This window comes from Coregonus clupeaformis, chromosome 30, assembly GCF_020615455.1.
Source record: "Coregonus clupeaformis isolate EN_2021a chromosome 30, ASM2061545v1, whole genome shotgun sequence".
NCBI classification, from domain to species: domain Eukaryota; kingdom Metazoa; phylum Chordata; class Actinopteri; order Salmoniformes; family Salmonidae; genus Coregonus; species Coregonus clupeaformis.
This window is the reverse complement of record NC_059221.1, coordinates 33762316-33789539: the sequence shown is the minus strand read 5'-3', so window position 1 is coordinate 33789539 and position 27224 is coordinate 33762316. Positions and strand designations below refer to the sequence as shown.

Sequence of the window (27224 nt, the reverse complement as noted above, 5' to 3'; positions counted from 1 at the left end):
TCAGTCTCTCATGCTTTCTCTGTGTGATACATTGAAATATGATGATGGATGAAGGGCAGAAACATAGGTTGCTGTGTTGTTGGGCTAACAGCTATATGAATCTGAAGATGTCTGTCCAGCTTGACCTGCAACTCATCTTCATGCCCATACTGCCCCCTGGTGTTCAGAAAGTAATAACATTCACATTACAGTAACAAGCTGTCCTAAATTGATTTTGCAGTAATGATTAAATAGAGTTTACAACCAAGTAATTACTGTTGATGATCATGTGTGTGTGTGTGTGTGTGTGTGTGTGTGTGTGTGTGTGTGTGTGTGTGTGTGTGGGGGTCCTCTGTAGCTCAGCTGGTAGAGCACGGCGCTTGTAAGGTAGTGGGTTCGATCCCCGGGACCACCCATACAAAAAATGTATGCACGCATGACTGTAAGTCGCTTTGGATAAAAGCGTCTGCTAAATGGCATATTATTATTATATTATATTAAATGCAAGGTGTGTGTATGTGGGTAGCCTACATACCTGTGTACTGTAATTATAACTGTTAACTAGATTTATTTTTAAACAAATTATCTTTGGTCTATTGGTCCACCTCCCCTGCCCACTCACACTGTAGAATGCAGTAAAAACCAACTCCAACCAGAAACTAAGGGGAGGTGGAACTCAAGACACTCTGAAAACAGAAGAATTTGGAATAGATCTTACATTGCCATAGTTACTAAGACGGATGGCCTTTAAGACAGGAGCCTTGGACTTTATGATCCGCTTTATTGAAATGAAACTGTCTGAGAGGAAATGTAATCATGAGAGCCCTATACTGTGTGAGTGAAGAGTGTGAAGACTTTGGCTAGGTGTGATGTCAATAGAGAGGGGATAGATAAATGATAAGCCAAACTCTGTCTTATGTAATGTCTTCCCACAATAACTGTTAGAACATGTTATAACAAGGCTCAATTCTCTGGTTGTCTCTGCCTTTGTGGGGCACTGCTTATGTGTGTGGTTTCTCTCAGGTTTTCCTAGGGCCTATCAACTGTCTGTCCTCTCCTCTCCAGGTTTGAAGAAAAATTTAGATACAGTGTGTGTCATGTCACTGAGCTGGACTGTATCGAGAACATTTTAATATCAACCTTTCCCTGTAACCAATCAGTGTTTTTATTATGACTGATGTGTACATTGTCATACTGTCACAGTATGACTATTGCCACCAGGTTACAAACATGTTGACAAATTACAATAGGCATGACCAGGAAACGGGCACAAGCTGTAGATCAATAAAATCTAGTTCCTCTGTAATAATCAAGTTGAATAAAAAGTTTGTATTAGATTATGAATACAATCATTACAAATCCTGCACAATATTCTAAATAATGTATTTGTTTCAATGACCAATATAGCTGGAGTAGCCTATATAAGTCATTGAAGCGTGCTAAGACTATAATGAATTGAGGATATTTTGCAGCGAGCTCCCCTAAACGAACCAAATGGTTTGGTCCGCCCGTGCCATCTGCTGCTGTATATCGTATTATTCCAACGTCAGCATTGGAGAGCGCAGAGAGGAGGGGTGACGTTGCGTTGGGGGTGGACGTGTGTTGGCTATAGCAGTTTTTTCATCTCCCATGTAAGTGCCAATTTACTGCTAAAGTTATCATGTCAAAATGTAATGTAAATGCGTATAGTGTGACAGTTATTGATTCCGTTATAGTGCAATAAAACAGCTATTTTAGAGGTAACAGTTGTTTCTTTCGCAAAACCATGTTTCATAAGTCTGGGTTTATAATGACACAATCAAACAGGTCTTCAAGCGCTGTCAACCTGTGTCTGTTTCAGTGATGCAGATTGTCCCTCCCTATTCTAGCTCGCTACATTATACACTTCTATTGTATCAATACAATCCATTCGTAGGCTATCATTCAGTTGCCTTCTAGCCACATGTTGATGTTGTAAATTTGTTACACTTGTACTGTAATACTGTAACGTTTCACAGTTGCTTGCTTACCATATTTAATGAAGGAACCCTAGATTCTTATCTCCATCTGTGCTATGTTACAGAATTGTTTTGGGCCAATAGTGTAACGTATACACTGTAATATCTGCTTTAACGTGTTAGTAGCTTAACATATTAAAAATACTGCAAGCATCTTTTAATTCTCTGATAATTTGCTATTTTGGAGATTCAAGTTTACATTAGGGAACTCATTCAGCAAAGTTGTACAGCAAAGTTGTATTTTTTTTAAACCTATTATTTGGCCTACTTTTACTTCACCTCAGTTATAAGTATTGTCTTTATATGCACATCGTCATAGATAAGACAAATATAAGCACCCACCAAATTATTATTATCAAATGAAATCACATTTTATTGGTCGCATACACATATTTAGCAGATGTTATTGCGGAGTGTAGCGAAATGCTTGCGTTCCAAGCTCCAACAGCGCAGTGTTACCTTTCCTGCCTCGCCTTTAGACCGTAGTCCGGACGGCATTTGGGGATCTTATGACGAGTTAGTCTGGAATTCCACTTAAGTAGTTGACATTTATTAAACTTGTACACCATGTGAGGTAGTCTGAATGACAAAATAAAATAGTGAGCTAACGGAGCAAAAAGAGCGTGGCTCACAGTTCGGACACATCCCCTACAACACCACTATTGCATCAAAAACGAAAGTTAACTTGCTACGTTACCCATAATGCACTTTAGTGTTTAAACCTATACCCCTACTTTAACAACAGCAGTATTATCCAACAATACACAACAATACACACGAATCTAAAAGTAACAGAATGGAATTAAGAAATATATAAATATTAGGACGAGCAATGTCGTAGTCCGGAGTATAAATATATATACAGTGAGGGAAAAAAGTATTTGATCCCCTGCTGATTTTGTTCATTTGCCCACTGACAAAGACATGATCAGTCTATAATTTTAATGGTAGGTTTATTTGAATAGTGAGAAACAGAATAACAACTAAAAAATCCAGAAAAACGTATGTCAAAAATTGTATATATTGATTTGCATTTTAATGAGGGAAATAAGTATTTGACCCCTCTGCAAAACATGACTTAGTACTTGGTGGCAAAACCCTTGTTGGCAATCACAGAGGTCAGACGTTTCTTGTAGTTGGCCACCAGGTTTGCACACATCTCAGGAGGGATTTTTTTCCACTCCTCTTTGCTGATCTTCTCCAAGTCATTAAGGTTTCGAGGCTGACGTTTGGCAACTCGAACCTTCAGCTCCCTCCACAGATTTTCTATGGGATTAAGGTCTGGAGACTGGCTAGGCCACTCCAGGACCTTAATGTGCTTCTTCTTGAGCCACTCCTTTGTTGCCTTGGCCGTGTGTTTTGGGTCATTGTCATGCTGGAATACCCATCCACGATCCATTTTCAATGCCCTGGCTGAGGGAAGGAGGCGCTCACCCAAGATTTGACGGTACATGGCCCCGTCCATCGTCCCTTTGATGCGGTGAAGTTGTCCTGTCCCCTTAGCAGAAAAACACCCCCAAAGCATAATGTTTCCACCTCCATGTTTGACTGTGGGGATGGTGTTCTTGGGGTCATAGGCAGCATTCCTCCTCCTCCAAACACGGCGAGTTGAGTTAATGCCAAAGAGCTCGATTTTGGTCTCATCTGACCACAACACTTTCACCCAGTTCTCCTCTGAATCATTCAGATTCAGACGGGCCTGTATATATGCTTTCTTGAGCAGGGGGACTTTGCGGGCGCTGCAGGATTTCAGTCCTTCACGGCGTAGTGTGTTACCAATTGTTTTCTTGGTGACTATGGTCCAAGCTGCCTTGCGATCATTGACAAGATCCTCCCGTGTAGTTCTGGGCTGATTCCTCACCGTTTTCATGATCATTGCAACTCCACGAGGTGAGATCTTGCATGGAGCCCCAGGTCGAGGGAGATTGACAGTTCTTTTGTGTTTCTTCCATTTGCGAATAATCGCACCAACTGTTGTCACCTTCTCACCAAGCTGCTTGGCGATGGTCTTGTAGCCCATTCCAGCCTTGTGTAGGTCTACAATCTTGTCCCTGACATCCTTGGAGAGCTTTTTGGTCTTGGCCATGGTGGAGAGTTTGGAATCTGATTGATTGATTGCTTCTGTGGACAGGTGTCTTTTATACAGGTAACAAACTGAGATTAGGAGCACTCCCTTTAAGAGTGTGCTCCTAATCTCAGCTCGTTACCTGTATAAAAAGACACCTGGGAGCCAGAAATCTTTCTGATTGAGAGGGGGTCAAATACTTATTTCCCTCATTAAAATGCAAATTAATTTATAACATTTTTGACATGCGTTTTTCTGGATTTTGTTGTTGTTATTCTGTCTCTCACTGTTCAAATAAACCTACCATTAAAATTATAGACTGATCATTTCTTTGTCAGTGGGCAAACGTACAAAATCAGCAGGGGATCAAATACTTTTTTCCCTCACTGTAGCTCTGGAAAAAATTATCAGTTTCTCTGGTTTTACTATTTATAGGTATGTGTTTGGGTAAAAATAACATTTTTGTTTTATTCTATAAACTACTGACAACATTTCTCCCAAATTCAAAAAAAATATATTGTCATTTAGAGCATTTATTTGCAGAAAATGACAACTGGTCAAAATAACAAAAAATATGTAGTGTTGTCAGACCTCGAATAATGCAAAGAAAATAAGTTAATGTTCATTTTTAAACAACTCAATACTAATGTTTTAACTTAGGAAGATTTCAGAAATCAATATTTGGTGGAATAACCCTGATTTTAAGGAAGGAATACCTGGGATAGTATAAAATATACTATCAAAATTAGATATTAAAAAATTTGAAAAAAATAAACAAATACATTGTAAAGTGGTTGTCCCACTGGCTATCATAAGGTGAATGCACCAATTTGTAAGTCGCTCTGGAAAAGAGTGTCTGCTAAATGACGTAAATGTAAATGTAAATGTAATTTTCAATCACAGCTTTCATGCGTCTTGGCATGCTCTCCACCAGTCTTTCACATTGATGTTGGGTGACTTTATGCCACTCCTGGCGCAAAAATTCAAGCAGCTCGGCTTTGTTTGATGGCTTGTGACCATCCATCTTCCTCTTGATCACATTCCAGAAGTTTTCAATGGTTTTCAGGTCTGGAGATTGGGCTGGTCTTGACAGGGTCTTGATCTGGTGGTCCTCCATCCACACCTTGATTGACCTGGCTGTGTGGCATGGCGCATTGAGTTGGGGAACAATATCAGAGCAAAAGGAAGCAAGTTTTCTTCCAGGACAACCTTGTACGTGGCTTGATTCATGCGTCCTTCACAAAGACAAATCTGCCCGATTCCAGCCTTGCTGAAGCACCCCCAGATCATCACCGATCCTCCACCAAATTTCACAGTGGGTGCGAGACACTGTGGCTTGTAGGCCTCTCCAGGTCTCCGTCTAACCATTAGACGACCAGGTGTTGGGCAAAGCTGAAAATTGGACTTACTCCAGTCCTCTACGGTCCAATCCTTATGGTCTTTTGCAAACCTCAGCATGGCTCTTCTTTGCTTTTCATTGATGAAGGGCTTTTTTCTAGCTTTGCACGACTTCAGCCCTGCCCCTAGGAGCCTGTTTCGAACCGTCCTCGCAGTGCACTTCACCCCAGCTGCCGTTTGCCATTCTTTTTGTAGGTCAGTTGATGTCATCCTATGGTTGTTGAGTGACATTCGAATGAGTTGGCGGTCATCCCGGTCAGTAGAGAGTCGTTTTCGCCCTCTGCCGGTCTGTAGCTTTGTTGTCCCCAATGTCTGCTGCTTGACCTTGTTCTTATGAACCGCCGTCTTTGAAATTTTAAGGATGGAAGCAACCTGACGCTCACTGTATCCCTCTGCCAGTAAAGCCAGAATTGAACCCTTCTTTTCCTCACTCAAAACGTTCCTTTTTTAAATTGTATTTATTTCACCTTTATTTAACCAGGTAGGGCCAGTTGAGAACAAGTTCTCATTTACAACTGCGACCTGGCCAAGATAAAGCAAAGCATGGTCAATAGTTATTTTTTTATTAATATTACTTTTGAGGTACTATTAGCACTGTGTTTGCCATCCAGCTGGTCCTATTGCAAGAGGATAGTGATGACCACAGCTGTGGTTTTTATACTTTTCCTCGTTAAATAAGATTTGGTTCAGGTGATCACCTAATCAGTACCTAATTCAGTAGAATGAGGTGTGCCTGTGTTGGAATTCAACAGACACTGGAATGGAATGGCTGTCATACGTGCTGATTTAAGAAACATTTGCAGTGGTCTCTTAATTTTTCCCACAGCTGTATATGTGATGGGATGTATAGACATTATGGACAGTATGTGTATAGAATATGTATTATATCTCAAGAATACGTGGATAGAATAGTGTATGTACAGCAATAGTTGAATAGGATAGCCTTGACTAGAGTACAGTATATACATATGAAATGAGAAAAACAGTATGTAAACATTATTAAAGTGACCTGTGTTCCATTATTAAAGTGACCAGTTTTCCATGTCTATGTACATAGGGCAGCAGCCTCTAAGGTGCAGGGTTGAGTAACCGGGTGTTAGCCGGCTAGTGACAGTGACTAAGTTCAGGGCAGGTTACTGGGTGGAGGCCGGCTAGTGATGGCTATTTAACAGTCTGATGGCCTTGAGATAGAAGCTGTTTTTCAGTCTCTCGGTCCCAGCTTTGATACACTTGTACTGACCTCGCCTTCTGGATGATAGCGGGGTGAACAGGCTGTGGCTCGGGTGGCTGAGGTCCTTGATGATCTTCTTGGCCTTCCTGTGAGTGCAGTAGATGTCCTGGAGGGCAGGCAGTGTGCCCCCGGTGATGCGTTGGGCAGACCTCACCATCTCTGGAGAGCCCTGCGGTTGCGGACGGTCAGTTGCCGTACCAGGCGGTGATACAGCCCGACAGGATGCTCTCAATGGTGCATCAGCCTTCATAGTAGATCTGCGGATATGTGCATGTGCATGGCATGGATGGCTGCATCCCATGACAACTACCATAGAGTGTATTTTTGTCTGTTAAATAGCTAATGTAATTTCATAATTTCATTTTGGTTGGACAAAACCATGAAACAAGTGGTTATGTGGGTGGCATCACTAGCCTGTTTCTTAGAGTACGAGAGGAGATAGGAGAGAGAGAGACAGCTTGCCTCTCCAAAATGGAATTATTTTGAGGATTAGCAGTTTAATTTATTTTCTTTCCCTCCAATGTTTTACAAGAGGACCTTGGTGTTGAATTCTCGTTCTACTCTACAAAGAGAAGGAAAACAAGCATGATGATTTGAACTGAAGGTTTGTTTGTATTGATCGATTCACTTATTCAACCATTCTGTTTCTACCTATCTCTCGCTCTCTTTATCATTTACACTCACACACAAAAACACAAAAAGACACACAGACACAAACACACACACACACACACACACACACAAGCAGAAGCGGGCGGAAATTATAAGTACAGTATCCCACTATCTGTCTGGTAAGTGGCTGAGAGCATTTCTGCCCCTTCAGGGCGCTTCAGACACAGCCATTCATGTCTCACTCCGCTGGTCAGACCACCACGATGACGCTCGCCAGCCCTCCTCCCTCCCCATCCCCCTCGCTCTCCTCCGCTCTGTTCACGTTGTGCCTGGTCTGGAGCTGCTGTGATTGTGAGCGGGCTGTAAAGCTGCTCTCTCTGTTTCTGTTGCGCTCTGCCTGCTGTGTGGCTGCCCACGTTAGCCTGAGGACCCATGATCCGATCTGCTCTGACCATGGACTCTGCCTCTGTTTATGTGAGTGTGTTGTATTTATTTACCCAGGCTGTCATCTGGCCAAATTTAATGGAGCATGTGTAAACAGAGCCTGCCTCTCACACAACAGCAGCACTTGTGTGGTTTAGATACATGATAAGAATGTTAATGTTGGCATTAATGTATTATTATTATTATTATTATTAGACACTGGTAAGTAACTGCGATAGAGAGGGTTATTGTTTGAGTACATTCCGGTAGACAGACTGCTGTTGGACTCAAAGCAGATAACAACTTTCAGTGTTTTGATAGCGATGAATGGATGGGGGAAGAGAAGAGAGGGATTCTAACTGTGTTTTGACTGGGTTGTTATGAATGGTGGGCAGATGTAGTGTTGTTGTTTGAGGTGTCACTGTGGGACTCTTGGCTTTGGCTTGTGGTTTCTGGTTGCTTATGTGGTTTCATATCTTTAATTCAGGTAATGAAGGCTGACTGAATTAGATTTACTTTGTGACCATGCTTTTTCTCTTTCAGTTCTAAATATGACCACTAATGTGACAGGATCGTGACAAACAATATGGCGATATAGATCGTTTTCGAACTAACGTAGGCCTATTACTTTATTTTCAAAACATTGTAGCTTTTTTCCCACATATTCTTTTAAAAAAGCCCCCAAAAACGTTTTAGTCATTGATCACTTCAATTCACCTGGGTCCAGTTGAATTTCCATGGGCTTGCGTTATTTCCAGAGTGATTTGTCTGTCTTCCCTAGCCCAAGGCCCTGGCCTGGGGCAGCAGTGTCTGGTTGAGCTGGAGAGGAAGTGGCCACTGGTCTCTGAGAGGAAACTGATTAATCTGTGTGGAACAGAACATAACCATGTTCCTCTGTCACACCTTCCCACAGTGCAGCCGTCCTGTGGTGGGCTGTCTGAAAAGGCCACAGAGCAGTCTTGGCACCTCTAATTTTAGTCCTGTCAAGGCTGTGCTAACATAATTGCAAAAGGGTTTTCTAATGATCAATTAGCCTTTTAAAATGATAAACTTGGATTAGCAAACACAACATGCCGTTGGAACACAGGACTGATGGTTGCTGATAATGGGCCTCTGTACGCCTATGTAGATATTCCATTAAAAATCAGCCGTTTCCAGCTACAAAAGCCATTTACAACATTAACAATGTCTACACTGTATTTCTGATCAATTTGATGTTATTATAATGGACAATTTTTTTTATTTTCTTTCGAAAACAAGGACATTTCGAAGTGACCCCAAACGTTTCAACGGTAGTGTATATATAACTCAGACTTAAGGATAAATCAAGCATTGATGGCAATGGGAGATTTGGGTGCCTGTACATATCAAAGTAAGATTTGTCTCATTGTGTCTATCTCCAGTACCGGTGCTGTTAGGTGCTGATCTACACTCTGTGAGCAGGCTGGGCTGAGGTGTCAACCTGGGGTGGTGTCTGGTTGTCTGGTCATGTCAGATGTTCAGGGACTAGACTGGTCTGAGCGGCTGGCTGGCTGAGGGGTTATTTAAATAGGTGATGATATGGGTTATTTCTGTCTGATGTTTGGCGGCTTGGAGTTCGAGTTGAGAGTTAGAGACTCACCTGCTGGGGCTTGACATAGAGTAAATGGCTGTTCTGACTAGATGGGGACACAGTGTGCCACAATCTCTCATTTCTAACAGTGGTCTTTAACACAACGTCATTCTCCAGCCAATGCCATCGGAACCATGTTCCACATTTTATTAATTGTGAAAGATTAAGGTGATTGTGCTACGATATACAGTACCAGTCAAAAGTTTGGACACACCTAGTCATTCAAGGGTTTTTCTTAATATTTTTTACTATTTTCTACATTATAGAATAATAGTGAAGACGTCAAAACTATGAAATAACACATATAGAATCAGGTAGTAACCAAAAAGGTGTTAAACAAATCAAAATATATTTTATATTTGAGATTCTTCAAATAGCCACCCTTTGCCTTGATGACAGCTTTGCACACTCTTGGCATTATCTCAACCAGCTTTCTGAGGTAGTCACCTGGAATGCATTTCAATTAACAGCCTTCTTAAAAGTTAATTAGTGGAATTTCTTTCCTTCTTAATGCGTTTGAGCCAATCAGTTGTGTTGTGACAAGGTAGGGGTATACAGAAGATATCCCTATTTTGTAAAAGACCAAGTCCATATTATGGCAAGAACAGCTCAAATAAGCAAAGAGAAATGACAGTCCATCTTTACTTTTAAGACATGAAGGTCAGTCAATAGGGAACATTTCAAGAACTTTGAAAGCTTCTTCAAGTGCAGTTGCAAAAACCATCAAGTGCTATGATGAAACTGGCTCTCATGAGGACCGCGACAGGAATGGAGTTGTAACTCTGTGAAGAGTTGTAATTCTGTGAAGCATTTATTTGAGCTGCAATTTCTAAAGGCTGGTAACTCTAATGAACTTATCCTCTGCAGCAGAGTTCAAGTAACATAGACATCTCAACATCAGAGGGGTGTCACGCCCTGGCTCTGGGGACTCTTAAATTTTGAGCCAGGGTGTGGATTTTTCTATGTTTAGTTTTCTATGTTTTTTGTTCTAGATCGTTTAGATCTATGTTGGCCAGGGTGGTTCCCAATCAGAGGCAGCTGTAGCTCGTTGTCTCTGACTGGGGACCATACTTAGGCAGCCTGTTGGCACCAGTTAGTTTGTGGGATCTTGATCCGTAAAGGTTTGGTGTTGTAACCTCAGGACTTCACGTATCGTTTCGTTTTGTTGTTTTGTTCGTGTGTTGTTTTGTTCGTGTGCTTCGCCTTGGTTCCACGAGTCATCAGTCAACGTGCGTGACAAGGGGACTGTGTGAATCAGGCCTTCATGGTCAAATTGCTGCAAAGAAACCACTACTAAAGGACACCAATAATAAGAAGAGACTTGCTTGGGCCAAGAAACACGAGCAATGGACATTAGACCAGTGGAAATTTGTACTTTGGTCTGGAGTCCAAATTGGAGATTTTTGGTTCCAACCGCCGTGTCTTTGTGAGACGCGGTGTGGGTGAACGGATGATCTCCGCATGTGTATTTCCCACCGTAAAGCATGGAGGAGGAGGTGTTATGATGTGGGGGTGCTTTGCTGGTGACACTGTCTGTGATTTATTTAGAATTCAAGGCACACTTAACCAGCATGGCTACCACAGCATTCTGCAGCGATACGCCATCCCATCTGGTTTGCGCTTAGTGGGACTATCATTTGTTTTTCAACAGGACAATGACCCAACACACCTCCAGGCTGTGTAAGGGCTATTTTACCAAGAAGGAGAGTGATGGAGTGCTGCATCAGATGACCTGGCCTCCACAATCCCCTGACCTCAACCCAATTGAGATGGTTTGGGATAAGTCGGACAACAGAGTGAAGGAAAATCAGCCAACAAGTGCTCAGCATATGTGGGAACTCCTTCAAGACTGTTGGAAAAGCATTCCAGGTGAAGCTGGTCCAGGTGGTCCTCTGTAGCTCAATTGGTAGAGCATGGCGCTTGTAACGCCAGGGTAGTGGGTTCGATCCCCGGGACCACCCATACGTAAAAATGTATGCACACATGACTGTAAGTCGCTTTGGATAAAAGCGTCTGCTAAATGGCATATTATATTACTATATTATAAGCTGGTTGAGAGAATGCCAAGAGTGTGCAAAGCTGTCATCAAGGCAAAGGGTGGCTATTTGAAGATTCTCAAATATAAAATATACTTTGATTTGTTTAACACTTTTTTGTTTACTACATGATTCCATATGTGTTATTTCATAGTTTTGATGTCTTCACTATTATTTTACAATGTACAAAAAAGTAAAAATAAAGAAAAACCCTTGAATGAGTAGGTGTGTCCAAACATTTGACTGGTATTGTACTTCTCCCACAAAATTCTTGTTTGCCTCGTTCATTGTATCCTTACCACCCCCAGTCCTACCAATCATTACTAGAGCCAACACAGCAAGGGAGAAAAATGAGAAATAATCATCCAACGGGTATTTTCTTTGGGTATGTAGCCAGGGCTAGAAATTAACGGCATCCCATCGTCCTGGGGGACGATAAAACAATATGTTGGGGATGGTTCAAACAGACTGGGACAGTTCTGGGATGATATATCCAAAATTCATACAACTAGGCCTACTGTACATCAAACATTTTTAAAAAGCAATGAGGCTAATGCCACAGATCAGAACGTTTATCTTAAAATGTACACCCATTCAGCATTGTTCACACCCTCTTAAGCCTTAGCCCCACCCATCTCTTTAAGGATTCACATGTGAGGCCATGTGCTAAACATCGTGATTAAGGTACTCTAGTAAACAACCAATGATTTCAAGACTAAAAGTAGTGAAAGTAGTAGCTAAAATACCGTTTATTTAGTCCTTGGCATATATCCTAATCTGACTTTGGTGCAGGTCATGTTGTTCTACACATTACTGTCTCTGGTAAACACACACTATATCAATTAAAATCAAAGTGTATTTGTCACATTCACAGGATACAGAAGGTGTAAACGGTACAGTTAAATGGTTACTTGCATACATGTCAAAAATAGAAAGTGTCCAGATAAATATTGTATAAATATTGTATAATTATTAGATGATTCTTAACCAGACACACTTGATGGGTCGTGAAAGAAATGCTATAACCAGCCCACAGCCACATCTAGCTAAGTGGATGGGTCACTATTGTCTAGACATGTACACATGTTCATGAAATACAATACATGACCGTAATCACCACCAGATACACCTGGCTAACTTATTGGGTCATGTAATCATCTGGCGAAGTGGAGTCTTTTGTTTAGACAATAAACCTAATGGTGCTTTCAAGACAACTGGGAACTTGGAAAAATACGAGGTCAAATAATAATAATAATAATAATATGCCATTTAGCAGACGCTTTTATCCAAAGCGACTTACAGTCATGCGTGCATACATTTTTGTGTATGGGTGGTCCCGGGGATCGAACCCACTACCTTGGCGTTACAAGCGCCGTGCTCTACCAGCTGAGCTACAGAGGACAAATCATGATGTCAGTGATCTACAGCTAGGAAGATCGGGGCTCTAGAAAGAGGCCTGAGTTCCCGAGTTGGAATTCCGAGTTGGATGACCGTTCAAAACTATTTTTCCCAGTCGGAGCTTGTTTTTTTTCCAAGTTCCCAGTTGTCTTGAACGCACTGAAGATGGAAGTCGGAGATTTCCGAGTTCCCAGTTGTTTTGAACGCGGCAATAATCCCAACCCATACTGATTTTCATAGGTAGCCACCATGCATGAATCTGCAGGTAGCTAAAGCTAACCAACTAGGTTCAACGTTAGCTAGCTAGCTAACATTAGGCTATAACTAGCAATGCAAATGGATTTCTGAGATACAAATAATATTACTACACAGATCATACACGTCACGTTAGCTAGCGAGCCAGCCAGCTAACGTTAGATAGCTAGCTAACAGTACGCTTTAACTTGCAATGAAAATGACTTTCTGACAAAATTAGAAACGTATAAAATCTGAAAATGTAGCTTGCTAGACTCTTACCCGTATACATGGTTGAATGGTTCTCCCTCTCTGTCCCAGATGCCATGGTTGTCCTTAGTTTGAAGATGTAATCCGGAGACAGGTGTTTTATACAACAGCCTTCTGTTTATCTTTTCGACTCCTTCTGCATATTTGCAATCATACACCTGCATTTTCTCCATCTCCTTAGCTATCATACTCTGCTTCCACCGGGCATTCCAAAGATTTCAAAACTCTTTCAACTTCTTCCATGACAACAACACTGTTGATCGCCGTTTCTTCCCCATCGCTGTCATCAGAAGACTCTACAATGTCTTGTTCAATGAAAAATATTTGTACCTAAATCAGGGATTTCGTCATCGTCTGATTCATTTTCAGAGTCAGCATGGCACAATTGTCCTCCAGAAAGTGGAGAGCAGTAACACTTTCGCAGTCCGCGGTAGAAAGGATTGTTTACACATACTGTACTAAGCAGCTCATGTTATAGACAAAAGCATGCTATATAGCAGACCAATCTGAACTCATCTCTCGGCATGTCCAGCCCATCCATTATCTCAGCCAATCATGGCTAGGGGGAGGGTTCCTGTCTTTTTCCGTGGCTAAACCAACTAGGCTTGTAATTTAACAATTGTATTTGTATTTACAGATGGCATACAAGTTTGTTATTAAGGCACATGAAAGTTCACATGTTCCAGAAGGCATTTCTGCCAAAAATACATGTTTACATTCAAATGCCTCTCCTTTGAAGTAGTGACATGCTACATACGCGTAGTTTCCTGAAACAAGTCACATTTGATTGATGCCAATATATATTTGATTGACAACTAAGGGTGCAGTCGTAAATGACCTCCAGTGTGTCAGTGTGCGCTCTGGGTCGTTCCTAAATTCAGAGCGTTGTCAGATTGTCTGTTCGTAAATTCAGCGCACACACTGCGCTATTGACACTGGACACTCTGGCCGAGGAGTAGGGTTGAACTGACCATTCTTCACAACGGCAGTCAGGCACCCAAGCTAGCTGGATAAAGTTGACTAGCTTGCTAGCTACTTCCAGACACAAATGAGAGAACACCTCACTCTGGCCATTTTACTTGCCTTAGCAGAGCTGGTTAGGCTGTTTACTTGTTATCTAGAGCATTAGTGACTAACTGTGCTGCTTGTAACAATGTAATTACTTTATTTGCTGATGTTTACTGATACAGGTCATATTCAGAGGGTTTTGCGCATTCCTAAATTCATCAGGTATTCTGCACTCTCGCATACACAGACGAGAGTGCTCTGAAATCGAAGTCAATAACCAGAATGAATTTACGAACACACCCTGGATAACAGTCGTTCAAGTTCAGCATAGCTAGCTAGCAAAGTGATTCATATTTCTTGCTAGCTAACCAAATGACACCTGCATCTCTAGCTGTGGCCACCGAAAAACGATACGAGGGGAAAAAGTAGGTCACTTTCCCACTCCTCCAATGACATGTCATCCTCCCAGCAGCTAGCTAGCTAGCTAATGGTAGGCTCCATGTTTTTAGTTTGCTAAATAAATAGTTACATAAATAGATACGCTAGCCTATTAGCCACGTTATGACTGACTTGTGATCATTGCCCTTGCTAGTTTGATTGTATTGACATTCCCAGCCTTAGTTACATTCGTCTGTTTTTGTCCAAAATATTGAGTCTTTGAAGCTAAAATGGTGCATCCCGAATGGGTGGAGGCAGCAAACAATGTACCAGGCCAGCTGTGATTTACAACCTGATAGCAATATTTTTGGGACTACCAAGAAATGTATTAGTGAATTATATTATTCATGCATTGAACTGCATCCTTCTATTCTGCCAATAATGCCTTACTATACCTCATGGAATTTTGAGTCAAATATAACCTATTTTTAAAACCACTTATAAAGTTGGTTTTGTAGCATAAACTGGGAATTTGATATTTTTGACTGATATTATGATTGTCTGTCTGTTTGTTTCATATCTGCAAAGTAGTTAAAACGCTGTCAGTTCCACTTTAATTCAAGTGTGCAGGCACCTAGCACTGTTGTTTGGTTGTGGTGTTTCTGTAGTACATGAGATGGAGTTTGCAAAACAAATGGCCACTGGATTGATGCAAATAATCATGATATCATTCTGCCAGGTAGACATAGGCACTAAACAGGTTAATTAATGTATTTTAAAGAGCAACTGCCTCTCAAAATCAACTAATCTCATTGAAAACGGCCTATGTGGCATCGATATGAGTCAGAAACATTTATTCTAGTGTCAGAATTTACTACAAAGTGTAAATAGGATAATTTTATCATAAAGTCAGTATAAAACTGAGTTTGGAACCTCAGTGCGTCACATTGAGTAAATTAAGGTTGGGTTTGGATTACAACTATGTCATCAAATCATGCCCCCTTTTACCAAGCTCCGCATGCAAAACGGCCCTCTGCCCACTTCGCTTCCCTTCATTTAATAGGGCTCCGTTGTCTCTGAATCGCCCCCAAAGCGTTCAAAGGATCACGGCCGTTTGAGACTGAAAACCCCTATATGGATTGACCAACAATGGTTTGCATGCCCTGCCGAAGGACCCTATCACGCGGAATAGATGGTTGGTGTTCGTTGATCCCCAGTGCAGTGGTGGTGAGTATACCGGTAACTAAACCATAGACTGCTGGTTATGTATCTGGTTATGTACACTGTGTATAAAACATTAGGAACACATGCTCTTTCCATGACATAGACTTACCAGGTGAATCCAGGTGAAAGCTATGAGCCCTTATTGGTCACCTGTTAAATCCACTTCAGTCAGTGTAATTGAAGAGGAGGCGACAGGTTAAAGAAGGATTTTTAAGTCTTGAGACAATGGTCCACCACCCAAAGGACATCCAACCAACTTTACACAACTGTGGGAAGCATTGGAGTGGGCCAGCTTCCCTGTGGAACGCTTTCGACTCCTTGTAGAGTCCATGCCCTGATGAATTGAGGCTGTTCTGAGGGCAAAAGCGGGGGTGCAACTCAATATTAGGAAGGTGTTCCTAATGTTTTGTACACCCAGTGTATATTTGAAAAGTTGTATTAAAAAATACCCAGCTTGATTACCTAGTAGGCTAATTCCCCAGCCAAGCAGATACAACTAGTACGGTAGTCATTTTGGTTGTGAAGTGCATTAGCAAAAAGCTTTGTCCTGTCTTTAGAACAAAATGCAATTTCCCACTTGGCTATCTATTATATCACCCTGTCACAGGCCCTCCCAGTCAACACCACCTCATAAGTTGCAGTTATTTGAGAGATGTCCAGTTTCCTAACTGCCATTTGTAATAGAACAGTGACTGTGTGACTATGTGTTCACATAACCTTTACTTGTATTGGAGGGAGAAACCCTGTGTATTCTGCACCAGGATCAGGGAACTCCTGTTGTATACGGGACACCACACAGGAAGGTATGACCACTCTTGACATGTTTGCCAAGGTAGCCCCATTACCACCAGACAAAATGCCGATAGGCACGGTATCTGTATCGGCTGGGAATAACAATGAAAGATGAAAGGTGCACATTGTTATATTAGCAGAACACTGCTTCTATGGTATTATGTAAAGGGTTGTTTATTCTACATGGACCTCTTACTACATTTGAAAGTTAGCAATACACTTAGTTTAGAACAGGGGTCTCCAACAGGTCATTCGCGAGCTACCAGTACCTCACCAAACAATTCTGAAAGTACATGCAATTTTCAAGTGTTCCACCGCAAACTGTCATAAACAAGTATCAGACACTGTAAGCTCCCAGCTACTATCTATTCAACTCAACATTGGCATTATCCCACACCTGGTTAGCCACTATTGTCTTAAAAAGCCAAACCTAACACAATATCTGCCAATTCATTTCCAGCAAAATTGCCCCTGTCTGTGTGTGGTGCGCATGTTTGTCTATCACTCTGTGTGTAGCCAGTTAATGTGATAACCATCTTGTGGGTTGACAGAAATACTTTCCCCAAAACCTTACATTTACATTTTACATTTTAGTCATTTAGCAGACGCTCTTATCCAGAGCGACTTACAGTTAGTGAATACATTTTAGTATTTTTTATTTTTTATACTGGCCCCCCGTGGGAAACGAATCCACAATCCTGGCGTTGCAAACGCCATGCTCTATCAGCTGAGCTACATCCCTGCCGGCCATTCCCTCCCCTACCCTGGACGACGCTGGGCCAATTGTGCGCCTCCCTTCTCAATTAAATGTTAACTGCAAAGTAGGCTTACCTGGAAGAAGTATATAATGAGTAAATGTATCATTTGAATCTATTATTTGTTCTTTGCAAACTTTGCCATGAAATGAGCAGAAGTACAGAACCATCCCTAGACTGGCATATTAGACTGCACATTCCTCACCCGCTAGATGCGCAATTAAAGGGCCACATGTTAGTTTTTTTCCAGACCTAAAATAAAATGTGTCTTCTGATGTGATTTAAGCATTGACATGGACTCAGAACATCCAATTTCATTGTTTCTCTATGAACAATTGTAATTTTGAGAGTGAAAAACAAAAAAAATCTAACACCAGGAAAAGTAAAACTCAGAAAACAGAATTTGGGAAAATATAAAACAGAATTTGTGGGGGAAAAAACGATTTTATAGAGTTCTTTATTAACCATTCTTTTTCCGGGTGTAATGAATACTCAGGGAGAAAAAGGTTTAGATACACGCGCAGAGCGCGGCAGGTGTTTATTTTCACCTTCGTGGTCACAGGCAGAGAATGGTCATACACAGGTAGGCAAACAGGCAGGTGAATCAAAACTAGGACTGAAGGCTATAACTGGTTCTCATAAATGAGCTAGGAAAAGGCTTAGTAGAGTCAAAACGAACAATACTTCACAAGGCACAAACAGAATGAACTGAACTAAATAAGGAGCTGATGAGACCAGGTGAGTAACAAACACAGGTGAAATCAATGAACAAACATGAAAGACAGTGCTACGTTCAAGAACACAAAGAAACAGGGCTACGTTCAATAACACAAGGTGAACTAAGAAAATAAATACAGAACCTTACACCGGGTATATTGACAGAAAACATGGCTCTCATGCTAGAAAAGGTTAGAGACAGCAGAGGCGGCCGCCTACCTCGGAGGCGAGGTCAGGCAGGCTGGTTCGACAATGCCGTGGACTGACCCGACGTTCTGCGTCGAGGCTGATGTCCAGTGGGTCTGTACGGGGGTCGACCGAGGTCGGGGAGCGGGACAATCCGGACGGTTACGGTGGAATGCCTGAATCATCTCTGGGTCGAGGATGTCCTGGTCGGGGACCCAGGACCGGTCTTCAGGCCCATAACCTTCCCAGTCCACTAGCTAGTGGATGCGACCTCTCAGGCGTTTGGAATCAAGGATGGCCTGAATGGCGTAGGCAGGTTCCCCTCCGACGTCCAACGGTGGGGGCTGTCACGATCGTCGTAAGAAGCAGACCAAGGCGCAGCGTGATATGCGTACATCTTTTAATGAGTACTTATATAACAATAACAAAACAACAAAAATATACGTGAAGTCCTAAGGTTAACAAACACAAACCTCTCCGGAACAAGATCCCACAAATGACAAGTGCCAAACAGGCTGCCTAAGTATGGTCCCCAATCAGAGACAACAAGCCACAGCTGTCTCTGATTGGGAACCACCCCGGCCAACATAGAAACACATGAAATAGAACATGAACATAGAACACAAAACATAGAAACTAACACCCTGGCTCAACATATAAGAGTCCCCAGAGCCAGGGCGTGACAGTACCCCCCACCAAAGGCGCGGACTGCGACCGCGCCAACTAAACCCAACAGGGGAGGGGCCGGGTGGGCAAACCGCCTCGGAGGCGGATCCGGCTCCGGGCGTGACCACCACTCTCTCGCTACCCCCCCGTAGCGCCCCTGGTCTGGTCTGGCCCCGCTGGCTGGAGCTGGACTGGACATCGGTGGAGCGGATTGCTTAGGCTCCGGTGTGGAGCAGCTGACCGGTACTTGACCAGGCACCGGTGGAACAGGCACGGGCTGTGCCGGACTGACGACGCGCACCACTGGCTTGGTGCGGGGAGTAGGAACAGGCCGGACCGGGCTGACGACGCGCACCCCTGGCTTGGTGCGGGGAGCAGGAACAGGCCGGACCGGGCTGATGACGCGCACCACTGGCTTGGTGCGGGGAGCAGGAACAGGCCGGACCGGGCTGGCGACGCGCACCACTGGCTTGGCGCAGGGAGCAGGAACAGGCCGGACCGGGCTGGCGACACGCACCACTGGCTTGGCGCGGGGAGCAGGAACAGGCCGGAGCGGGCTGGCGACGCGCACCACTGGCTTGGCGCAGGGAGCAGGAACAGGCCGGACCGGGCTGGCGACGCGCACCACTGGCTTGGCGCGGGGAGCAGAAACAGGCCGGACCGGGCTGGCGACGCGCACCACTGGCTTGGTGCGAGGGGCAGGAACAGGCCGGGCCGGGCTGGCGACGCGCACCACTGGCTTGGTGCGAGGGGCAGGAACGGGTTGGGCCGGACTGGGAACACGCACCACTAACTTAGTGCGGGGAGCAGGAACGGGTTGGGCCGTACTGGGAACACGCACCACTAACTTAGTGCGGGGAGCAGGAACGGGTCGGGCCGGACTGGGAACACGCACCACTAACTTAGTGCGGGGAGCGGGAACGGGTCGGGCCGGACTGGGAACACGCACCACTAACTTAGTGCGGGGAGCAGGAACGGGTTGGGCCGTACTGGGAACACGCACCACTAACTTAGTGCGGGGAGCAGGAACGGGCCTGACCGTACTGGGAACACACACCACTGGCCTTGTGCGGGAATCAGGAACGGGACGGACCGGACTGGTGACACACACCACTTGCTTGGTGTGAGGAGCGGGACTGGGTTTCCTCATAAACCTCCGCTCCCTCTGCTGCCTACTCAGTTCCTCTCGCCGTGCCTCCACACTCTCCTTCTCCCTCCTGACCAATGGCTCCCGTAACCTGGTGGCCTCCTCTCCTAGTCCACAAACTCGCCCTGTAGCTGCCTCCAGCAGCCCCGTCGTCCATGCCGTGTGCCCCCCCCAAAAAAGTTATTGGGGTTGCCTCTCGCCTGTCCGACGACGGCCCGGTTGGCGCCGCTTCTCCTCTCCTGCCTGGACATCCTCCCTCATCGCCCTCCGGTAGCGGACGGCCTCCTCCTCGGTGATCCTCCCCCAACCGAGGAGGACATCCACTAGCGTTACCTCCAGCGTTTGCTCCTGGACACGCTGCTTGGTCCTTAATTGGTGGGATCTTCTGTCACAATCGTCGTAAGAAGCAGACCAAGGCGCAGCGTGATATGCGTACATCTTTTAATGAGTACTTATATAACAATAACAAAACAACAAAACGATACGTGAATTCCTAAGGTTAACAAACACAAACCTCTCCGGAACAAGATCCCACAAATGACAAGTGCCAAACAGGCTGCCTAAGTATGGTTCCCAATCAGAGACAACAAGCCACAGCTGCCTCTGATTGGGAACCACCCCGGCCAACATAGAAACACATGAACTAGAACACAAAACATAGAAACTAACACCCTGGCTCAACATATAAGAGTCCCCAGAGCCAGGGCGTGACAGGGGCGCACTGCGGGTTGAGACTGGAGGATGAAGAGGACTGTAGGTGACCGGTTTTAACAGAGACACATGGAAGGATGAGGAGATTTTATACTGATGGGGTAACTGGAGGCAGTACGTGACAGGGTTGATGCGATGGATTATCTTGAAAGGACCAATGAAGCGAGGACAGAACTTTTTGCAGGGGAGCCGGATGTCTCTGGTAGAGAGCCACACGCACTGTCCAGAGTGAAAGAGTGGCGTAGGTCGGCGCCGTTTTTAGGCAAAGCATTTCTGGGTATTAGAGGCTTCCTGCAGATGCCGGTGAGTGGTCTCCCATACCCGCTCACTATGCCGAAACCAGTTGTCGACAGCTGGGACAGTACCAGGCTCCGCCTCCCAGAGAAACATGGGGGGTTGGTAACCAAGTACACACTGAAACGGAGTAAGGTGGAGGGAAGAATGCATGAGTGAGTTCTAAGCGTATTCAGCCCAGGCCATATACCGACTCCAGTCGTGTGGAGAGGCAGAACATTGTTGGCGGAGGTGCTTCCCTATTTCTTGGTTCAGGCGTTCTGTCTGCCCGTTGACCTGGGGATGGTACCCGGAGGAGAGGCTGAGGGCGACCCCCAGTCGGTCACAGAAGGCTCGCCATACCCAGGAGACAAACTGGAGCCCGCGGTCAGAGATGATGTCCTCCGGAATACCATACAGACGGAACACCTGCTGGAACATACACTCAGCCAATTCCATGGCGTTAGCTAAATGAGGAAGAGGAACCAGACGACACAATTTTGAAAAACGGTCTACTATGACAAGGATGGTGGTGTTACCAGAGGATTCAGGAAGGTCTGTGATGAAGTCAACAGCTATGTGGGACCAGGGTCTTTGAGGGATTGGCAAAGGTTGAAGCTTACCGGAAGGGAGATGACGAGGGCTTTTGGTTTGGTCGCAGACTGGACAGGAGAGTACGTAATCCCTTACGTTGGATGCCAGTGAGGACCAGTGAGAATTTACGGGCTAGAAGTTCGGTGGGTCGTGTAATGCCCGGATGTCCTGACCCCAAGGACGTGTGACACCATTGCATCAGTTGGGGTCTAACAGCTGCTGGTACGTAACTCTTCCCAGCTGGTGTCTCAGGAGGAGCCGGGTCTGAGGTTAGGGCTTCTTGTATGGCAGAGTGAACCTCCCACTGTACCGGTCCCATAATGCAAGAGGAACGAAGAATGGGTGTAGGGTCTGAGTTAATGGTCGGAAGGTCAAACTGGCGGGAGAGAGCATCAGCTTTTAAATTTTTCTTTCCAGGGATGTAAGTAACATGAAAATGGAAGAGTGTGAAGAAGAGAGCCCAGCGGGCTTGTCTGGAGTTTAACCTCTTGGCCTCTCTGATATATTCCAGATTACGATGATCTGTTAGGACGAGAAAGGGATGTTGTGTGCCCTCCAACCATTGGCGCCACTCCACGATGGCCAGCTTGATGGCGAGGAGTTATTTGTTCCCCACATCGTAATTCCTCTCAGCGGAGGATAACTTCCTGGAGAAGAAGGCACAGGGATGTGATTTTGGAGGTGTTCCCACCCGCTGAGAGAGTATGGCTCCTACTCCTACTTCGGAGGCATCCACCTCCAGGGTGAAAGGAAGGGTTGGATCAGGTTGGCGAAGGACAGGAGCTGAGGTGAAGAGGCATTTCAAGGTGTTGAAAGAAGTCAGTGTGCTATCAGTCCATTGAAGGGTCCGGGTCTTTTGGCTTGTAAGGGCAGTGAGGGGAGCGGCAGTAGAACTGAAGTTCCGAATGAACCGGCGAAAATAGTTGTAGAATCCAATGAAACGTTGGAGTTCCTTAACGGTGGTGGGTTTGGGCCAGTTACTGACGGCGGTGACTTTGTTCTCATCCATGCTGTCCCCTCCAGGTGTCAGTACGAAACCGAGGAAGTTTACCGAGGTTACATGGAAGGTGCTCTTTTCAGTCTTCACATAAAGGTTATGGTCAAGGAGCCATTGAAGAACCTTATGTACATGCTGTATGTGTTCCTTCAGGGAGTGGGAGTAAATCAGGATGTCATCAATGTAGACGATGAGAAAGCGGTTGATCATATCCTGGAAAACCTTGTTCATAAAGGATTGGAAGACGGCGGGGGCGTTAGTAAGGCCGTAGGGCATGACCAGGTATTCGTAGTGCCCTCATGCGGTGATGAATGCCGTTTTCCATTCGTCGCCTTCACGTAATCGGACAAGGTTATAAGCACATCGCAGGTTGAGTTTTGTATAGATGTTGGCACAGCCCACTTGTTCAAGGGTCTCTGGGATCAGAGGAAGAGGGAAACGGTTCTTGACCGTGACGTCATTCAGGGAACGGTAATCAATACATGGACAGAGACCACCGTCCTTTTTTTCAACGAAGAAGAAGCTGGACGCAGCCGGGGAAGAAGAAGGACGAATGAAACCGTTTGAGTGATTCATCAATGTAGTACTCCATTGCCTAATTTTCCGGGATAGATAGGGGGTAAACATGGCCCTTCAGTGGGGACACTCCAGGGAGTAAGTCAATAGAACAGTCCCCTGGGCGATGTGGTGGCAGAGTGGAGGCCTCGATTTTGCTGAAGACATTGCTGTACTTGGCGTATTCAGATGATATGGTGGGTGGCACTGCAGAGGCAGAGTCCTCAATGGTGGTAGGCTGAGACAACTGGTGAAACAGGTAGAAGACCAGGACAGTAGTTCAACTTGTCGCCACGAGAAGGCAGGGTCGTGACGACAAAGCCAGGGGTGTCCGAGGATGAGTGGCTGTTTGGGGGATGAGAGTTCCATGAGTTGAATGGTTTCGGTGTGGAAGACTCCAATCTGGAGGGTGACGCTCTGTGTCAGGTGCGTAATGAAGCCCATGCCCAATGGCTGCCCGTCCATGGCGTTAATCCTTAAGGGAATGGTGATAGGTGTTAGATCAATGTCAAGCTCTTATACTAGCTGGTGATCGATAAAATTACCTGCTGCTCCCAAATCTATCAAGCCCTCTATGTACTTAGTAACCCCCTTCACGGTTTTCAATACGGGGATGGAGAATTGCTTCTGGGAGATATTTAGAAATAAGGACACGCCTACCTGCATGGCAGCGGAGGCACCCTTCTCATCTCTCCATGGGGAGCGAACAGGGCAATGGCTGAGTAGATTATCTTTCCCTCCACAGTATAGGCAGAGCCCTTCTTAGATCCGCCTTTGACGTTCGATACACGGGAGATGAGCATGTTCCAACTGTATGGGCTCTAGAAGACTCGGACTGGATGACGGAATCATGGAAAGAGAAGGTTTCAGGTTCCTGGGTGGCAGAGCTCTTCGGCGGTCGGCGATGAGGTGGTCAATGGAGATGGACATATGAATGTATTGATTTAAATCCTGAAGGTCACCTCTACAGGCCAGCTCCGCCTGAAGTTCCCTGTTGAGCCCACTTCGGTAGACGGTAAGTAAAGCAGCCTCACTCCATCCACTCCCTGCAGCCATGGTGTGGAACTCGAGGGTATACTTGGCAGCTGAATTGAGTCCTTGTTCAAGTTCTATGAGGAGGTCTCCTATAGGATGACCGGAAGGAGAGTGATCGAATACCTCTTTGAAGAGGGTGTGGAAATGGGTCTCGGATCCGAGATCTGTGCTGTAGGCAGTCCATATGGCGGTGGCCCAATCCAGGGCTTTGCCTGTGAGTAGAGACAACAAAATCCACCCTGCTCTTGTCGGTGGCAAAGTTAGTGGGGTTGTACTCAATGTATTTGCTGCATTGCATCAGAAATCCCTGACATTTCCCAGGTGAACCGTCATATTTTCCAGGCATGGATATGAATGAAGGAGGGCTATGGGTTACGATACCTGGCATCGAAGGAGTAGGGATAGGCTGGCGGAGAAGATGGCAGATTTCCTCCATACACTCCTCTTGCTGGGTTAGGCGCCGCTGTAGCTCCGCTGAATCCATTCCGTTTTTAGGTGAGGTATTCTGTAATGAATACTCAGGGAGAAAAATGTGTAGATTCACTTGCAGAGTGTGGCAGGTGTTTATTTTCACCTTCGCAGAAGGCAGGAATCGTGGTCACAGGCAGGCAATGGTCATACACAGGTAGGCAAACAGGCAAGTGAATCAAAACTAGGACTGAAGGCTATAACTGGTTCTCATAAACAAGCTAGGAAAAGGCTAAGTAAAGTCAAAACGAACAATACCTCACAAGGCACAAACAGAATGAACTGAACTAAATAAGGAGCTGATAAGACCAGGTGAGTAACAAACACAGGTGAAATCAATGAACAAACATGAAAGACAGTGCTACGTTCAAGAACACAAAGAAACAGGGCTACGTTCAAGAACACAAGGTGAACTAAGAAAATAAATACAGAACCTTACACCGGGTATATTGACAGAAAACATAGCTCTCATGCTAGAAAAGGTTGGAGACCCCTGGTTTAGAATATCTACGTAAATTCAGCAGTTGCATTTTTCTCACATACTCTGTAGGCTACTGACCTATTCAAAGCTTCCTCAGGCATCTCACCATACATCTGCCTGTAGTTATTTAACTCAACCTGCAGGAGGTTTGTTTGTTGTGATTAAGTGGGAGGAAACGGCTGCGGGCAAGGTTCTGACAGATGGGTGTGTCTTGGTGGTGGCAAGGACACACCCAAGAAACACCCACATCAAACCACACCCCCAAGCCAACTCACGTTTGGCTTCTGTCATGGCCACCAGCATTTCTTGAGGAGCAAGCCAAAAAATGAGGTCAAATCAGAGGGTGCAGTTCCCCTTTAACAGGGTGCAGTGACAATTCACTGGGCGGCAGGTAGCTTAGTGGTTAAGAGCGTTGTGCCAGTAACCGAAAGGTTGCTGGTTCTAATCCCCGAGCCAACTAGGTGAAAAATCTGGTGATGTGCCCTTGAGCAGGGCACTTAACCATAATTGCTCCTGTAAGTTGCTCTGGATAAGAGTGTCTGCTAAATGACGTAAATGTAATTCTTTCACCCCCTATTGAATAATGTATGTTGACCCCTCAGTGTTCCTTAAACAACTCTCAATACTCCCCCTGGAAACTAGGTTAATTTGCATCGGAGAGAGGTGTGTGTGTGTGCTTAACATCAAAGCTGCTGACCAGCAGTAAGACCTGAGTGTCACAGTGAATGCTGCTCCTGTCCAGTTCTGCTGACAACTCTTGTGTTGTGTCCTGTCCAACTGTTTTCATATTCATCTAAGAGGATACATGTGTTTCAACATTCAAGGGATGTTGTGGAACTCATGTCACTGTTTAACTAAGAGCTCTATGACATGTTTGGCATGCACTCTGCTAGAACACAAACAAACCAACCGTGGATCCTCAAACAGTGACAAGGTACTGTCTGCCTGACTGCTCTTCAGGGAGACCACATAGCTGTATCCCAGCCCCCAGGTATATGGGGCGGCAGGTAGCTTAGTGGATAAGAGCGTTGTGGCAGGTCGCTGGTTCTAATCCCCGAGCCGACTAGGTGAAAAATCTGTTGATGTGCCCTTGAGCAAGGCACTTAACCCTAATTGCTCCTGTAAGTCGCTCTGGATAAGAATGTCTGCTAAATGACTAAAATGTAAATGTATAACTGAAGCTCTGGTGTTTCTCTGCCCACTGCACCTGTTTTCTCATACGTTTGTGTGTGTGCGATTGTCGGTGTTTATTCCGGTTCGTATTGTTCCTAGAAAGTTATAGACTTGGCAGTAAAGGCTCCCTGTAGGTTTCATATATCAGGATAGGGCGTCGTACCTGGTGTTATCAGGAGAATACCTGTTACCTGCCCATTCCCCTCCAAACCCCACCATTCACCTACAGTGCCTTCAGAAAGTATTCATACCCCTTGACTTATTCCACATTTTGTTCTGTTACAGCCTTAATTCTAAATGGATTGAATGAAGAAAAAAAATCTCACCCATCTACACACAATACCCCATAATGTCAAAGTTCAAAGTTTTTATTGAAAATGAAATACAGAAATATTTCATTTACATAAGTATTCACACCCTTGAGTCCATACATGTTAGAATCACCTTTGGCAGCGATTACAGCTGTGAGTCTTTCTGGGTAAGTCCCTAAGAGCTTTGCACACCTGGATTGTACAATATTTGCACATTATTATTTTTACAATTCTTCAAGCTCTGTCAAGTTGGTTGTTGATCATCATCAAGTATTGCCATAGATTTCCAAGCAGATTTAAGTCAAAACTGTAACTAGGCCGCTCAGGAACATTCATTGTCGTCTTGGTAAGCAACTCCAGTGTAGATTTGGCCTTGTGTTTTAGGTTATTGTCCTGCTGAAATGTGAATTTGTCTCCCAGTGTCTGTTGGAAAGCAGACTGAACCAGGTTTTCCTCTAGGATTTTGCCTGTGCTTATCTCTATTCTGTTTCTTTTTAT

General features: G+C 44.7%; 1 protein-coding gene across 3 annotated transcripts in view; it reads left to right on the top strand.

The window, feature by feature from the left end:
• Nucleotides 1-1535: 1535 nt before the first annotated feature.
• The window catches only part of LOC121545385 (transmembrane and coiled-coil domains protein 1), a 105431-nt gene continuing 79742 nt past the window's right edge, over nt 1536-27224 (top strand). The window contains exons 1-2 of one of the 3 annotated variants that reach the window (XM_041855857.2): nt 1569-1610; nt 7203-7274. The gene's annotated coding sequence lies outside the window, so the exon portion shown is untranslated. The other 2 variants (XM_041855855.2, XM_041855856.2) reach the window with 2 other exon arrangements.